At 46.0% G+C, this 16,988-nt stretch overlaps 2 non-coding genes across 2 annotated transcripts; both read left to right on the forward strand.

The window, feature by feature from the left end:
• The first annotated feature begins 10,598 nt into the window (after nt 1-10,598).
• On the forward strand, nt 10,599-10,671 carry TRNAR-UCU (transfer RNA arginine (anticodon UCU)). The gene has a single exon. It is a non-coding gene; the product is annotated as a tRNA-Arg (tRNA).
• Nucleotides 10,672-13,901: 3,230 nt separating this feature from the next.
• On the forward strand, nt 13,902-13,973 carry TRNAP-UGG (transfer RNA proline (anticodon UGG)). Its single transcript has one exon. It is a non-coding gene; the product is annotated as a tRNA-Pro (tRNA).
• Nucleotides 13,974-16,988: the final 3,015 nt, after the last annotated feature.

Genomic DNA, 16,988 nt, shown 5'->3' on the forward strand with positions numbered 1-16,988 from the left:
GGACAGCTATCCACTGTGCCATGAGGACAGCTATCCACTGTGCCATGAGGACGGCTATCCACTGTGCCATGAGGACAGCTATCCACTGCGCCATGAGGACAGCTATCCACTGTGCCATGAGGACGGCTATCCACTGTACCATGAGGACAGCTATCCACTGTGCCATGAGGACAGCTATCCACTGTGCCATGAGGACAGCTATCCACTGTACCATGAGGACGGCTATCCACTGTGCCATGAGGACAGCTATCCACTGTGCCATGAGGACAGCTATCCACTGTGCCATGAGGACGGCTATCCACTGTGCCATGAGGACAGCTATCCACTGTGCCATGAGGACAGCTATCCACTGTGTCATGAGGACAGCTATCCACTGTGCCATGAGGACAGCTATCCACTGTCCCATGAGGACGGCTATCCACTGTGCCATGAGGACAGCTATCCACTGTGCCATGAGGACAGCTATCCACTGTGCCATGAGGACGGCTATCCACTGTGCCATGAGGACAGCTATCCACTGTGCCATGAGGACAGCTATCCACTGCGTCACGTGTGTGTTTCACATCCATATCCACTCCCTTAGTTCACCTAGTTGTACTTGTGGGATATCTGGGGCTTGGCTCAATTATTCAATTATTTACTTATTTAATTTAATAACGAAGGACCACCCACTTTTGTGAAAAGTGGGAAAGTAATAAAAGTGATCATTAGAAAACACACTGAAGAACCAGTGTCTATGGATAAGTATTAGAAAAATAATCACTTAAATAAAGAATGGACTGTATGATTAATTAACTAAAGTCAGAGCCTCAAACACCTACATTGGGGGGGGTATTGCTAGAACTTCATATACCTCTAGGAACTAGTGTGGTTCGTCACCTGTTCATTGTTGAGTAAATAATATTATGATCTAAAATGCTATAGAGTCAAATATGTGAACTCAAATTATGAATATTAATAATTATTAAATTAAGGAGCAATCATCTAAGTAAACACATAAATTTCCAATAATCAGATATGGTAAGAATATTCAAAATGATAGTCTTGCCAATTTGTATAATGAAAAAATGGAAGAATTAAATGTGTACAAAAAGTCTTAGCTTTAAGACGATTTATATGGCATTGTTCGTGATTCGTCCTCGTGATCTCAGGATCTCCACATAGAAGAAATTAGAGATGAATAACACGAATGCTGTTAACGACTCGTTGACTCCTCACATACGAGCTGTAATTTAAAGAGTATTAAGTAGCATTGGACTAGGCTACTTTTAATCTCAATATTCATGAAAATAGAAAATAAACATTAATGCGGAACTAACGTTGGATATGGGGTCGTCTCACTATATAACGACAGACTACCGATATCGCGTCTGCTAGTCCCAAACCTTCACGGCGTTGTACACGTGTTTGTGGGTTTTGGCTTAATTCTAGACGCGTTATTGATTGGCCGAGCACTATGGAGCACGTGGAAGAATAATTATTCAGTATTAGTTGGGTATCAGTGTAATTCTTGCTGATAACTCCCAAACGCCACGTGTCTCGCCACTCTTGATGCCAAGACCTTCCGCTGTTCAAGCACGCTCGCTGCACAATGGCGTCTCCGCCTTCCCCAACCCGCGTCTCGCATTCACCACAGAAATTATTAATCACGAATAATACTTTACGTGCAATTGTGGCTGAAACATTTTAATGAGGACTGGGTTGTAATTATAGGGATTTAAATATTATTGCATTCTCGTCTTATGTTGTTAAACGGGAAATGGAGAAGAATTTATTCTCCTCCATGACATTTGCGTATGACAGAAAAAACTATTACTTGATAACAATTGTAACTAATAACTCTCGGTTTGAGATTATTGGGAGTTATATTATCCGTGAGTAATTATTACACGGAATATTGATGATTTTAGAGAACCACATTCAATTCTCTAACACATTGGTAATAAATGTGTTTAACTAGACATTATCTGACGCAATGTTTGCTGCTCTGTTTCGTCAGAATTTCTAGCATTAATACGCAGATGCAATGGTTAGTTTATGTTGACACTACTGTTAGTAAATTTAGTGACTACTGTAGTTAGTAGATAATAATAATGATTTATTATAATACAATAGTAGTCTATTAGTGTTGGAAATTTCCAACAGTACTCACCTAGTTGTGCTTGCGGGTGAAGTGTCCAGTGATCTACCATTTGAACCGACACCGATGAAAAACCTTTTACGGCAATAAGTGTCAGAAAAATTAGTCAGAGAAGCACCTGATAGAAAATTTATAGATGTTTACAGGCGAAAAATACACTGCTGTGTGTGGGAAGATCTTCATTAGCAAAGCCCATCTGACTCTACATTGGAGAATACACATGGGTAAAAACTCTCATACAATGAGATGTATGTAGAAAAAATCAGTCAAAGATGCAACTTAACCCAACATTTGAAAACACAAAACCGTTTACATGTGATGAGTGTGAAAAAAAAATCAGAAGTAAAAGCGATCTGACCCGACATTTGAAGACACATACAGGCGAAAAACCTTTTTGCGTGTAATGAGTGTGAAAAAAAGTTTAGTCTGAAAGGCAGTCTGGTCGACCATATGAGAATACATTCAGACGAAAAATCTTTTAAGTGCAATGTGTGTGATAAAAAATTCAGCCAGAAAAGCTGTCTAATCCGACATTTGAAGACACATACAAGCCAAAAACCTTTTACGTGCAATGAGTGCGGAAAAAATTCAGGCACAGAGACAACCTGACCATAAATTTGAGAATACACATGAGGGAAAATCCTTTTACATGTCCCACATTTGAGAACACATACCAGCAAAATATCTTTTAAGTGTGGTGCGTGTAAGAAAAATTTCAGGTACAGACGTAACCTGATGAAACATTTAAGAACCCATACAAGTGAAAACCCTTTTAATTGTAAGAAGTGTGTGAGAAAATTTTGTCACAGAAACCACCTGACCCAACATTTTAGAACACGCTCAGCCGAAAGTCTTATATGCGTGATGTTGTGTGTTTGGAAAAATTCAGTCAGAGAATCAACCTGACAGGACATACGAAGATGCACACCAACGAAAAAACACTTTCTTATGATGAACACTCTTTGGCTCATTGATATTAAATTAAAGATGAATCAATTGATGACCAAGAACACCCTCAATAAAATAACAGAAGGCTTAAAATGCAGTTAAATGGTCATAAGTCAAAAGGCAAAAAACACACACAAGAAAAACGGGGGAGGATTATGGAAAGTCGCACAAGTTTTCAGCAACTATTGCCGCATATAAGGAGTTCATTATTGGACAACACAAGCAATTACTTCAACTCTCCTTCATGACCAGAAACCCAGTAACACCTGAGGGGAGGGTCACTCCACCACATTCCTCTGCATAGAAAATACCCCGAATCCTCCCTGCCCCCACTCAAATGCTCAGCCAACCCTGCCTCCACCCCCTCACCCTATACCCACCCGGCTACCCCCACTCCTACCATATGGCCCTCCCCCATTTATCTCCCCTGTCCCCCCTACCCCTTCTACCCATACCCTCCCGGTCCGCCCCATCACTTGACCCCCCCCCATCCCTCACCACAGAATCCTCTGAGACCCTATTAACCACCTCACAAATCCTCACACATGGAACAGCTTCCCTCATTAGCAGAACGATCACAAAGAAGGGGGACATGAGAAGGAACAGAAGAAAGTGAGTCTCAAGGTAATGCACACTAACATAGATGGGATTACAAACAAAACAAGTGAACCTGGAGAATGGGGTACTAGAAGAAAACTCAGACATAATAGCACTCACTGAAACAAAGCTAACAAAAACAATAACAAATGCAGTGTTTCCACAGGACTACTGTATTGCGAGGAAAGAGAGAGAGAAGGAAGAGGAGGTGGTGCTGTACCTCTGCTGGTAAGAAAAGGCTGGAGTTTTGAGGAGATGGTTATTCAGGGCTGTGAAGGTTTCAGTGACTACATAACAGGTACCATAGGAATTGGAGTACAAAATTTTATAGTCATAGTCATATATAACCCACCACCAAATGACAGAAGACCCTGAAAGGAATATGATAGAAACACCATTGCCACCATTAACATAATAGAGAGAGCAGCTTCTGTTTCTAGCAGGAATGGATCTGGACTACTTATCATGAGAGACTTCAACCACAGGAAGATAGATTGGGAGAACAGAGAACCACATGGAGGACCAGACACATGGCAACAAGAAACTTTCTAAGCCAACACATCAAGGGACCGACAAAAATGAGAGGGGGAAGATGAACCAGCCATGCTTGATCTGATATTTATCCTTGTACGAGTGTGATATAAGGGAAGATAAGTTGGAAGCACCCTTGGGAATCAGTGATCATAGTGTATTGATCTTTGAGTACCTGGTAGAGCTAGGATTTATCTCCCTCCAAAAAGAACTAGGAAACAAAATGCTGGTGTACTAAAAGGGGATTTATGAATATACAAGAAGTTTCCTAAGGGTACCATGGGGCACAAAACTCAGAGCTAAGTCTGTACACGACACGATGGACTATGTCACCCAAAAGTGTCAGGAGGCAGTAAACAGGTTTATCCCGGCCCAAATAGAACATTCCGAAAAGCAAAAGAAGAATCCAAGGCTTAATAGGGCATGTATGGAAGCAAAGGGACTGAACCAAAGGGCGTGGAGGAACTTCCGAAATAACTGAACACCAGAAACCAGAGAGAGATACCAGAGAAGTAGGAATGAGTATGTTAATGTGAGAAGAGAAGATAAAAATTTTGAAAATGATATAGCAAACAAAGCCAAGACCAAACCAAAGCTTCTCCACTGTGACATCAGGATGAAAACCACAGTGAAAGAACTGGCGATGAAACCTGAGAATGAGTGAGAACAGGTATACAGAGAATGACAAAGAGGTGTGTGAAAAACTCAACAAGAGGTTCCAGGAGGCCTTCACAACGGAATGAAGTGAGATCACTGGGCTAGGAGAGGTGGCAGTAAACCAGGCGGTCTTGGAAGGGTTCGAAATTACAAGAGATGAGGTCAAGAGACACTTGTTGGGTTTGGATGTGAGAAAGGCTGTTGGTTCAGACGGAATCTCATCATGGGTATTGAAAGAGTGTGCAGATGCATTTTGCTTGCCACTCTCCATAGAGTATAGTAGGTCACTGGAGACGGGAGACCTCCCAGAAATATGGAATACGACTAATGTAGTCCCAATATACTAAACGGGTGATAGACAAGAGACACTGAGCTACAAGCCAGTATCCTTAACTTGTATACCATGCAAGGTGATGGAGAAGATCGTGAGAAAAAACTAGTAACACTTCTGGAGAGAAGAGACTTCGTGACAAATCGGCAACATGGGTTTCGGGAGGGGTAAATCTTGCCGTACTGGCATCAGGGTTATCTTTAGATGATTTTGGGGATTAGCGTCCCGGCGGCCCGGTCTTCGACCAGGCCTCCGTTTTGTTACACATCCCCCAGGAAGCAGTCATGCAGTAACAGCTGTCTAACTCCCAGGTACCTATTAACTGCTAGGTAAAAGGGGCTTCAGGGTGAAAGAAACTTTTCGTACATTTGATCTCTGCCTCCACCGGGGATCGAACCCGGAACTACAGGACTACGAATCTGAAGCGCTGTCCACTCAGCAGTCAGGCGTCATGTAGTATTACTTAAAATATTAAAAGTTGTTAGATGTCAAGCAAACTTTGGGGAAAAGTTGTATATGAAAAAGGCTGCAAATATGTCAAGTTTCAGTGTCGCAGCCTTATTAGAAAGGGAGGAAAAAACTATAAATAATTTTAACGAACTTTACTCATTTTTCAAAAATACTCTAAAACCACAAGTTTCAAATGAAATAATTTCTATGACACTCATCCATCACATTAGCATATAATAAAGGATTTTCCCATCCTGATTATCAAAAACATGTTTACTTTTTCTGATACAAAGAGTCAAAGTTCCCAAAGTTCCCAACAAAGAGTCCAAAGTTCCCTTTTACATTATTTAAATAATGTAAATATATCATGTTTATAACTATTTATAAAATCAATATATGAACTTAAGAAAAAAACATAAAATCTACATGCAACATGTAAGGTTCGTGTAAATTGAATTCAAAATAAATGAGTAGAGTTACTTTTATGTAACTTGAAAAATAATGAGGTCAAAGGTGCTGCAACCTGTGGCTGAGGTTGACATCAACCAATTTCCTCCAAAATTGGCACCCTTACACATAGGCTAACGTGCAGTCAGGTGTATACGTTTCATGCTTGGCAGAAAAAAAATAATGAAAAAATCTAATTCATATTATTACTCATTTTTTTTTATAAAACTAATCATTATATTATTTATTAAATGCTATTGTGATAGCTGAGAGTTATAGACATGATTTCCGTTGACATTTGTGTTTTATGCTAATTTTTTAATATTTTGAAAAATTGTTGACACAGTATTAAATATTTTTTTCTTCCTTCCTGTTTATGCTACGATGCTGAGACCCGGACCAGTTGAAGCGCTTTTTATATACAGCTAGTCAAAGACGTTTGATTGAGATCGAACCAGTTTTCATTTATTGCATATTTTTGCACATTTTAAAGTTATGTCTCCTTAATAATTCTACAACCAGGCAAGAAAAGGAAGGCTGGGCGGACTGCATTTTTTTGGACTGTCGGAAAGCCTTTGACACAGTACCCCATAAGAGGCTGGTACATATACATATGCTAGACAGGCAAGAGTAACAGGCAGTGGATAAGGGAGTTCCTAAGCAATAGGAAGCAGAGAGTTGCAGTGAGGGATGAGACCTCAGACTTGCGTGAAGTCACCAGTGGAGTCCCACAGGGCTCTGTACTCGGACCTAACCTGTTTCTGATATACGTAAATGATCTCCCGGAGGGTCTAGACTCATTCCTCTCAATGTTTGCTAACGATGCCAAAATTTTGAGAAGGATTAAGACAAAGGATTACTGCTTGAGGATTCAAGAAGACCTGGACAAACTGAAGGAATGGTCGAATAAATGGTTGTTGGAGTTTAACCCAAGCAAATGTAATGTAATGATATTAAGTATAGGGAGCAAGATGCCAGATACTAGATATCACTTGGGAGATGATATTCTTTAATAGTCAGAGAGAGAGAGAGAAAGACTTGGGGGGGGGGGGGGAGTAATATGACACCAGACCTGTCCCCTGAAACCCATATCAAGGGGATAACATCAGCGGCATATGCCAGGTTGGTTAACATAAAAACGGCCTTTAGAATCAGCCTTTAGAATAAAAACGGCCTTTAGCTCCAGCATGGAGTCCATATCTAGTCAAGCGAAATACAAAAATGGAAAAGGTTCAAAGGGTTGCCACCAGACTAGTATCCGAACTGAGAGGTATGAGCAACAAGGAGAGACTATGGGAATTAAACATCATGCCGCTAGAAGGCAGATGAGCTAGGTGGGACATGATCACCACATACAATATTCTCAAAGGAATTGATAGGGTAGATAAAGACAGGCTATTTAATACAAGGGGCACACGCATTACGGGACACAGGTGGAAACTAAGTGCTCAAATGAGCCACAGAGATATTAGAAAAAACTTTTTTAGTGTCAGAGTGGTTGACAATTGGAATGCATTAGGAAGTGACGGGGTGGAGTCAGAGTCCATACACAGCTTCAAGTGTAGATATGATAGAGCCCAATAGGCTCAGGAACCTGTACACCAGTTAATTGACAGTTGAGAGGCGGGACCAAAGAGCCAAAGCTCAACCCTCGCAAGTACAACTAGGTGAGTACAACTAGGTGAACTAGGTGAGTGGATGTGGATGTGAAACACACACTTGACACAGTGGATAGCCGTCCTCATGGCGCAGTGGATAGCCGTCCTCATGACGCAGAGGATAGCTGTCCTCATGACACAGTGGATAGCTGTCCTCATGGCACAGTGGATAGCTATCCTCATGGCACAGTGGATAGCTGTCCTCATGGCACAGTGGATAGCTATCCTCATGGCACAGTGGATAGCCGTCCTCATGATGCAGTGGATAGCCGTCCTCATGGCACAGTGGATAGCCGTCCTCATGGCGCAGTGGATAGCCGTCCTCATGGCACAGTGGATAGCTGTCCTCATGACACAGTGGATAGCTGTCCTCATGGCACAGTGGATAGCTATCCTCATGGAACAGTGGATAGCTGTCCTCATGGCACAGTGGATAGCTATCCTCATGGCACAGTGGATAGCCGTCCTCATGATGCAGTGGATAGCCGTCCTCATGGCACAGTGGATAGCCGTCCTCATGGCACAGTGGATAGCTGTCCTCATGGCACAGTGGATAGCTATCCTCATGGCACAGTGGATAGCTGTCCTCATGGCACAGTGGATAGCTATCCTCATGGCACAGTGGATAGCTATCCTAATGGCACAGTGGATAGCCGTCCTCATGATGCAGTGGATAGCCGTCCTCATGGCACAGTGGATAGCCGTTCTCATGGCGCAGTGGATAGCTGTCCTCATGATGCAGTGGATAGCCGTCCTCATGGCGCAGTGGATAGCCGTCCTCATGGCGCAGTGGATAGCCGTCTTCATGGCACAGTGGATAGCCGTCCTCATGGCGCAGTGGATAGCTGTCCTCATGATGCAGTGGATAGCCGTCCTCATGGCACAGTGGATAGCCGTCCTCATGGCACAGTGGATAGCTATCATCATGACGCAGTGGATAGCCGTCCTAATGGCACAGTGGATAGCCGTCCTCATGGCACACTGGATAGCCGTCCTCATGGCGTAGTGGACAGCCGTCCTCATGGCGCAGTGGATAGCCGTCCTCATGGCGCAGTGGATAGCTGTCCTCATGATGCAGTGGATAACCGTCCTCATGGCACAATGGATAGCCGTCCTCATGGCACAGTGGATAGCTATTCTCATGACGCAGTGGATAGCCGTCCTCATGGCACAGTGGATAGCCGTCCTCATGGCACAGTGGATAGCCGTCCTCATGGCGTAGTGGATAGCCGTCCTCATGGCGCAGTGGATAGCCGTCCTCATGGCGTAGTGGATAGCCGTCCTCATGGCACAGTGGATAGCCGTCCTCATGGCGTAGTGGATAGCCGTCCTCATGGCGCAGTGGATAGCCGTCCTCATGGTACAGTGGATAGCTGTCCTCATGGCGTAGTGGATAGCCGTCCTCATGGCGCAGTGGATAGCTGTCCTCATGGCGTAGTGGATAGCCGTCCTCATGGCGAAGTGGATAGCTGTCCTCATGGCGTAGTGGATAGCCGTCCTCATGGCGCAGTGGATAGCCGTCCTCATGGCGTAGTGGATAGCCGTCCTCATGGCGCAGTGGATAGCTGTCCTCATGACACAGTGGATAGCCGTCCTCATGGCACAGTGGATAGCCGTGCTCATGGCGTAGTGGATAGCTGTCCTCATGGCACAGTGGATAGCCGTCCTCATGACACAGTGGATAGCCGTCCTCATGGCACAGTGGATAGCCGTCCTCATGGCGTAGTGGATAGCTGTCCTCATGGCACAGTGGATAGCCGTCCTCATGGCACAGTGGATAGCTATCCTCATGACGCAGTGGATAGCCGTCCTCATGGCACAGTGGATAGCCGTCCTCATGGCACAGTAGATAGCCGTCCTCATGGCGTAGTGGACAGCCGTCCTCATGGCGCAGTGGATAGCCGTCCTCATGGCACAGTGGATAGCCGTCCTCATGGCGTAGTGGATAGCTGTCCTCATGACGCAGTGGATAGCCGTCCTCATGGCACAGTGGATAGCCGTCCTCATGGCGTAGTGGATAGCCGTCCTCATGGCGCAGTGGATAGCCGTCCTCATGACACAGTGGATAGCCGTCCTCATGGCGTAGTGGATAGCCGTCCTCATGGCGCAGTGCATAGCCGTCCTCATGACACAGTGGATAGCCGTCCTCATGGCACAGTGGATAGGCGTCCTCATGGCACAGTGGATAGCTATCCTCATGACGCAGTGGATAGCCGTCCTCATGGCACAGTGGATAGCCGTCCTCATGGCACAGTGGATAGCCGTCCTCATGGCACAGTGGATAGCCGTCCTCATGGCGTAGTGGATAGCTGTCCTCATGACGCAGTGGATAGCCGTCCTCATGGCACAGTGGATAGCCGTCCTCATGGCGTAGTGGATAGCTGTCCTCATGATGCAGTGGATAGCCGTCCTCATGGTGTAGTGGATAGCTGTCCTCATGGTACAGTGGATAGCCGTCCTCATGGCACAGTGGATAGCCGTCCTCATGGCACAGTGGATAGCTGTCCTCATGGCACAGTGGATAGCCGTCCTCATGGCACAGTGGATAGCCGTCCTCATGACGCAGTGGATAGCTGTCCTCATGGCACAGTGGATAGCTGTCCTCATGGCACAGTGGATAGCTGTCCTCATGGCACAGTGGATAGCCGTCCTCATGGCGCAGTGGATAGCCGTCCTCATGGCACAGTGGATAGCTGTCCTCATGGCACAGTGGATAGCCGTCCTCATGGCGTAGTGGATAGCTGTCCTCATGACGCAGTGGATAGCCATCCTCATGGCACAGTGGATAGCCGTCCTCATGGCGCAGTGGATAGCCGTCCTCATGGCATAGTGGATAGCCGTCCTCATGGCAAAGTGGACAGCGCGCTGGACTTCTAATCCAGAGGTCGCGGGTTCGAATCCCACTGGGGATAGTTGTTTAGCTGGACGTCGCTTTCACTCTGTAAATGACTCGAAAAAGTTTATTAATAGGAATACTCCCAGTGAGCGTTTATAAAATGATTAAATTTACGTGCCTTGATCGTGGACTCAATTCCTGCTACTGGACGGAACCGCTTAGGCTACATTTCTTTTTGGTGCCTCACGGCTGAGTGAACAGCGCTCTGGGGTCGTGGTTCTAAGGGCCCGGGTTCGATCCTCTGCAGAGGCAGGAACAAATGGGTTGAGTTTCTTTCACTCACATGCTCCCTGTTGACCTAGCAGTAAATAGGTACCTGAGAGTTGGGCAGCTGCTACGGGCTGCTTCCTGAGGATGTGTTCGTGTGTTAGAGAGAATATGTAGTATCCATAATAGTGAAAATATAAACTGGTTAGAAAGGCGGGATCCAAGAGCTAATAGCTCGCTTCTGCAGACACATATAGTAAATACACACACACACACATATACACATACACATAAAAACACATACACATAAGAACACATATACATAAGAACACATACACATAAGAACACATACACATAAGAACACATACACATAAGAACACATATACATAAGAACACATACACATAAGAACACATATACATAAGAACACATATACATAAGAACACATATACATAAGAACACATACACATAAGAACACATACACATAAGAACACATACACATTATGTTGCCAGGCTGGCCAACATAAGAACTACATTCAGAAACTTGTGTAAGGAATCATTCAGAACTTTGTATACCACATATGCCAGGCCAATCCTGGAGTATGCAGCCCCAGCATGGAGTCCATATCTAGTCAAGGATAAGACTAAACTGGAAAAGATTCAAAGGTTTGCCACCAGACTAGTACCCGAGCTGAGAGGTATGAGCTACGAGGAGAGACTACAGGAATTAAACCTCACTTCGCTGGAAGACAGAAGAGTTAGAGGGAACATGATCACCACATTCAAGATTCTCAAGGGAATTGATAGGGTAGATAAAGACAGGCTATTTAACACAAGGAGCCCACGCACTAGGGGACACAGGTGGAAAATGAGTGCCCAAATGAGCCACAGAGATATTAGAAAGAACTTTTATAGTGTCAGAGTGGTTGACAAGTGGAATGCATTAGGAAGTGATGTGGTGGGGGCTGACTCCATACACAGTTTCAAGTGTAGATATGATAGAGCCCAATAGGCTCAGGAACCTGTGCACCTGTTGATTGACGGTTGAGAGGCGGGACCAAAGAGCCAGAGCTCAACCCCCGCAGGCACAATTAGGTGAGTACACACACACACACACACACACACACACACACACACACACACACACACACACGTATGTAGTGTGTAGTGTATTTTATATGTAGTGATATGATCACTACATACAAAATAGTAACAGGAATTGATAAAATCGATAGGGAAGATTTCCTGAGACCTAGAACTTTAAGGACAAGAGGTCATAGATTTAAACTAACTAAACACAGATGCCGAAGAAATATAAGAAAATTCACTTTCGCAAACAGAGTGTTAGACGGTTGGAACAAGTTAGGGGAGAAGGTGGTGGAGGCCAAGACCGTCAGTAGTTTCAAAGCGTTATATGACAATGAGTGCTGGGAAGACGGGACACCACGAGCGTAGCTCTCATCCTGTAACTACACTTAGGTAATTACACTTAGGTAATTACACACACACACACAGCCCAATGATAGAGCCCAATAGGCTCAGAAATCTGTACATCTTTTGATTGACAGTTGAGAGGCGGTACCAAAGAGCCAGAGCCCAATCCCCGCAAGCACAATTAGGTTATCTTGAGGTTATCTTGAGATGATTTCGGGGCTTTAGTGTCCCTAGGAACCCAGGACCACAGGATCACAAGTCCAGCGTGCTGTCCGCTCGGCCGACCGGCTCCAAGTACAGGTGAGTATAGGTGAGTACAATTAGGTGAGTACACACACATGCACCCCCCCCCCACACACACACACTCCATAGACTACATTACAGGCACCATGACGATGGGAGGCCCATCAACATGGGGGACTTCAATCACGGAACGATAGACTGAGAGAACAAGGAACCACATGTTGGTGAGGATACATGGAGAGCTAAACTATTGGAGGTGGCGACGATACGTTTTAAGCCAGCATGTCAGGGGCCCCATAAGAATGAGAGAAAACGATAATCAGCGAGACTCGACCTAGTCTTCACTCTGAACGACTCTGACTTAAGAGAAAACGGTTACGAGACCCCAGTACGAATGAGCGAATACAGTGTAATCTCGTTTGAGTATTTGGTCGAAGAAGGGATAATGTACTCAAGGAAGGGACCTGAACACAAAAAGCCAGCATTCCGAAAGGGAAACTACTAGGGGATAAGAAAATTCCTAACAGATATTACATGGGAAAGCTCAGGGGAATGACGGCCCAAGATACGATGGACTACATCACGAAGAAGTTTAAAGAGGCAGCAGACAAGTTTGCCCCGGTCCGAAAGGAAAAACGAAATGCAGATGAGAATCCCATCTTGAGGGTATCTTGAGATGATTTCGGGGCTTTTTAGTGTCTCCGCGACCAGGCCTCCACCCCCAGGAAGCTGCCCGTGACAGCTGACTAACACCCAGGTACCTATTTTACTGGTAGGTAACATTGGCATAGGGTGAAAGAAACTCTGCCCATTGTTTCTCGCCGGCGCCTGGGATCGAACCCAGGACCACAGGATCACAAGTCCAGCGTGCTGTCCGCTTGGCCGACCGGCTCCCATGGTTTAATCAGAGATGTAATCTAGCAAGGTAACAAAATACAAAGGTGCAAAGAAACTATAGAAATAACAGCACACTTGACAGCAGAGAAAGATCCTAGAGTGGCAACAATGAATACGTCAAGGTGAGGAGAGAAGCAGAAGGACAGTACGAAAATGAGATAGCAAGCATGGAAAATACTCAACCTAAATTGCTGCACAGCCACATCAGGAGAAAAACAACAGTGTAGGAACAGGTAATTAAATTGAGGATACAGGAAGGAAGATTCACTACGAAAGACATGGAAGTGTGCGATGTTTACCAGTTGATTGATCGCATGTTGAAAATTATGCTTTGCTCAAGAAAAAATTGCTTGCTTTAAATACTCGCATCCCGGGTTCGAATCCCGGACAGGCTCTGGTAATTTTCAATGGGCATATTTAATTCTAAAAAGATGATTTAAATAACGTAACTAAACTCAAATATCCACGGCCTGTTGGTCTAGTGGTATGATTCCTGCTTTGGGTGCAGGAGGTCCCGGGTTCAACTCCCGGACAGGCCCTCAATATTTTCCTTCCCGAGCAAGTTAATTATACTGTAAAATTAATTGCTTACATTTTCCCAACATTAAGAAATGCACTATTAAACATAGGAGACACCATAAGACTTAATTTTAAGTAGTAAATCAGTATGATGCATATAATTTAAAATGTAACTAATTCTGGAATATAGTGAACGAAATTTGCAGATCCTCAACATTTACATAAAGAGATTCAGGAGAAAGCCAGGCAGGAAGTGGCGGACCAGCCGTGTTATAATGGATACGAGGGCCTGCAGGCAGCTCCAAGCAACAGCCTTGATTGACAAAGTAATCACACGACGAATCTGGTTTTGGGGCAGTAGACTTTTCAGAACCTTCTTCAGGTATACTCCGGGTATACTGTACGCCAGGTATACTAAGAGTATACGCCAGGTATACCGCAGGTAACCAGGATCAAATTCATCTGAACACACACGAGGTTCCAAACCTCTTCATTACTAAACAAACTCTTGACTGGTAAATACTTTAGTGGTTCACTTGTTGCAACGTCGACCGTGTCTATCTGCGTCGACCGTGTCTATTTGCGTCGACGTCGACCGTGTCTATCTGCGTCGACCGTGTATATTTGCGTCGACGTCGACCGTGTCTACTCGCATCGACCATATCTACCTGCATCGACATCGACCGTGTTCACCCGCGTCGACCGAGTCTTCCCATGTAAACGTCGACCGTGACTAACCGCGTCGACGTCTACTGTGTCTACCTGCGTCGACGTCGACCGAGTCTACCTGCGTCAACCACGACCATGTCAACCTGCGTCGACGTCGACCATGTCTACGAGCGTCAATGCTGACCATGCCTAACAGCGTCGACATTGACCATGTCTACCAGCGTCGACGTTGACCACGTCTACCAGCGTCGACGTTGACCATGTCTACCAGCGTTGACGTTGACCATGTCTACCAGCGTCGACGTTGAACATGTCTAGCAGCGTCGACTTTGACCATGTCTACCAGCGTCGACGTTGACCACGTCTACCAGCGTCGACGTTGACCATGTCTACCAGCGTCGACGTTGACCATGTCTACCAGCGTCGACGTTGACCATGTCTACCAGCGTCGACGTTGATCACGTCTACCAGCGTCGACGTTGACCATGTCTACCAGCGTCGACGCTGACCACGTCTACCAGCGTCGACGCTGACCACGTCTACCAGCGTCGACGTTGACCACGTCTACCAGCGTCGACGTTGACCACGTCTACCAGCGTCGACGTTGACCACGTCTACCTATCTGTGTGTCATCATTACACTTCCGAGTAATGATGACACACAGGGTGGCGGCGTCGACTCTCACAAGGACCTTAGATAGCACGTGGTTACAAGGGAGACATGCAGGGATAAACCAGGTGGTTGGTGCGACGTATCATACAGCACGGGGTCGCCCGTAGCGTTAACACAGCTGGGTGGCGAGTGAGGGTTCACACACACAAGGGAGGAATTGGCCCGCGCTGAGCACTGGGTGGCAGTGCACGGTGGTGGTGGCACACGGTGTTGGTGGCACACGGTGTTGGTGGCACACGGTGTTGGTGGCGGTGCACGGTGTTGGTGGCACACGGTGTCGGTGGCACACGGTGGTGGTGGCGGTGCACGGTGTTGGTGGCACACGGTGTTGGTGGCACACGGTGGTGGTGGCACACGGTGTTGGTGGCACACGGTGTTGGTGGCGGTGCACGGTGTTGGTGGCACACGGTGTTGGTGGCACACGGTGGTGGTGGCACACGGTGTTGGTGGCACACGGTGTTGGTGGCACACGGTGTTGGTGGCACACGGTGTTGGTGGCACACGGTGTTGGTGGCACACGGTGTTTCACGGTGTTGAAAGAAGACAGATCAGCAGCGAACAGTTGCAAGTATTAAAACACACAAGTAGTGTACCCCCGCGAGATCATTTGAGGTCATTCAGATTGTGATATATTTTATCAAACTAACAGAAGTAAGTCTAAGTCTCATAACTTGCGGATTATGTATAATTGCTGGTTTTTAGAAACGAAGACGTTAGAGGGAGAGTACAAGGAGATCTAGATGCGCTCAAGCGGTGGTTGTGTGATATTTAATTCAGAGGCGATGGTAGTGGTGTAGTCACCTGGTGATGGTAGTGGTGTAGCCACCTGGTGATGGTAGTGGTGTAGCTACCAGGTGATGGTAGTGGTGTAGCTACCTGGTGATGGTAGTGGTGTAGTCACCTGGTGATGGTAGTGGTGTAGCCACCTGGTGATGGTAGTGGTGTAGTCACCTGGTGATGGTAGTGGTGTAGCTACCTGGTGATGGTAGTGGTGTAGCTACCTGCTGATGGTAGTGGTGTAGTCACCTGGTGATGGTAGTGGTGTAGCCACCTGGTGATGGTAGTGGTGTAGCTACCAGGTGATGGTAGTGGTGTAGCTACCTGGTGATGGTAGTGGTGTAGCTACCTGGTGATGGTAGTGGTGTAGTCACCTGGTGATGGTACTGGTGTAGTCACCTGGTGATGGTAGTGGTGTAGTCACCTGGTGATGGTAGTGGTGTAGTCACCTGGTGATGGTACTGGTGTAGACACCTGGTGATGGTAGTGGTGTAGTCACCTGGTGATGGTAGTGGTGTAGCCACCTGGTGATGGTAGTGGTGTAGTCACCTGGTGATGGTAGTGGTGTAGTCACCTGGTGATGGTAGTGGTGTAGTCACCTGGTGATGGCAGTGGTGTAGCTACCTGGTGTTTCCACCTGTGTCCCCTTGTTCGCATACCACCAGTGTTGAATAGTTTATCCTTATTTACCCGGTCGATTCCCCTGAGGATTTTGTAGGTTGTGATCATGTCTCCCCTTACTCTTCTGTCCTTCAGGGTCGTAAGGTGCATTTTCCGCAGCCTTTCCTCGTAACTCATACCTCTTAGTTCTGGGACTAGTCTAGTGGCATACCTTTGGACTTTTTCCAGCTTCGTCTTGTGCTTGACAAGGTACAGGATCCATGCTGGGGTCGCATACTCCAAGATTGGTCTTACAT

The sequence above is a fragment of the Procambarus clarkii genome, chromosome 1 (assembly GCF_040958095.1).
Source record: "Procambarus clarkii isolate CNS0578487 chromosome 1, FALCON_Pclarkii_2.0, whole genome shotgun sequence".
In the NCBI taxonomy this organism is placed as follows: Eukaryota; Metazoa; Arthropoda; class Malacostraca; order Decapoda; family Cambaridae; genus Procambarus; species Procambarus clarkii.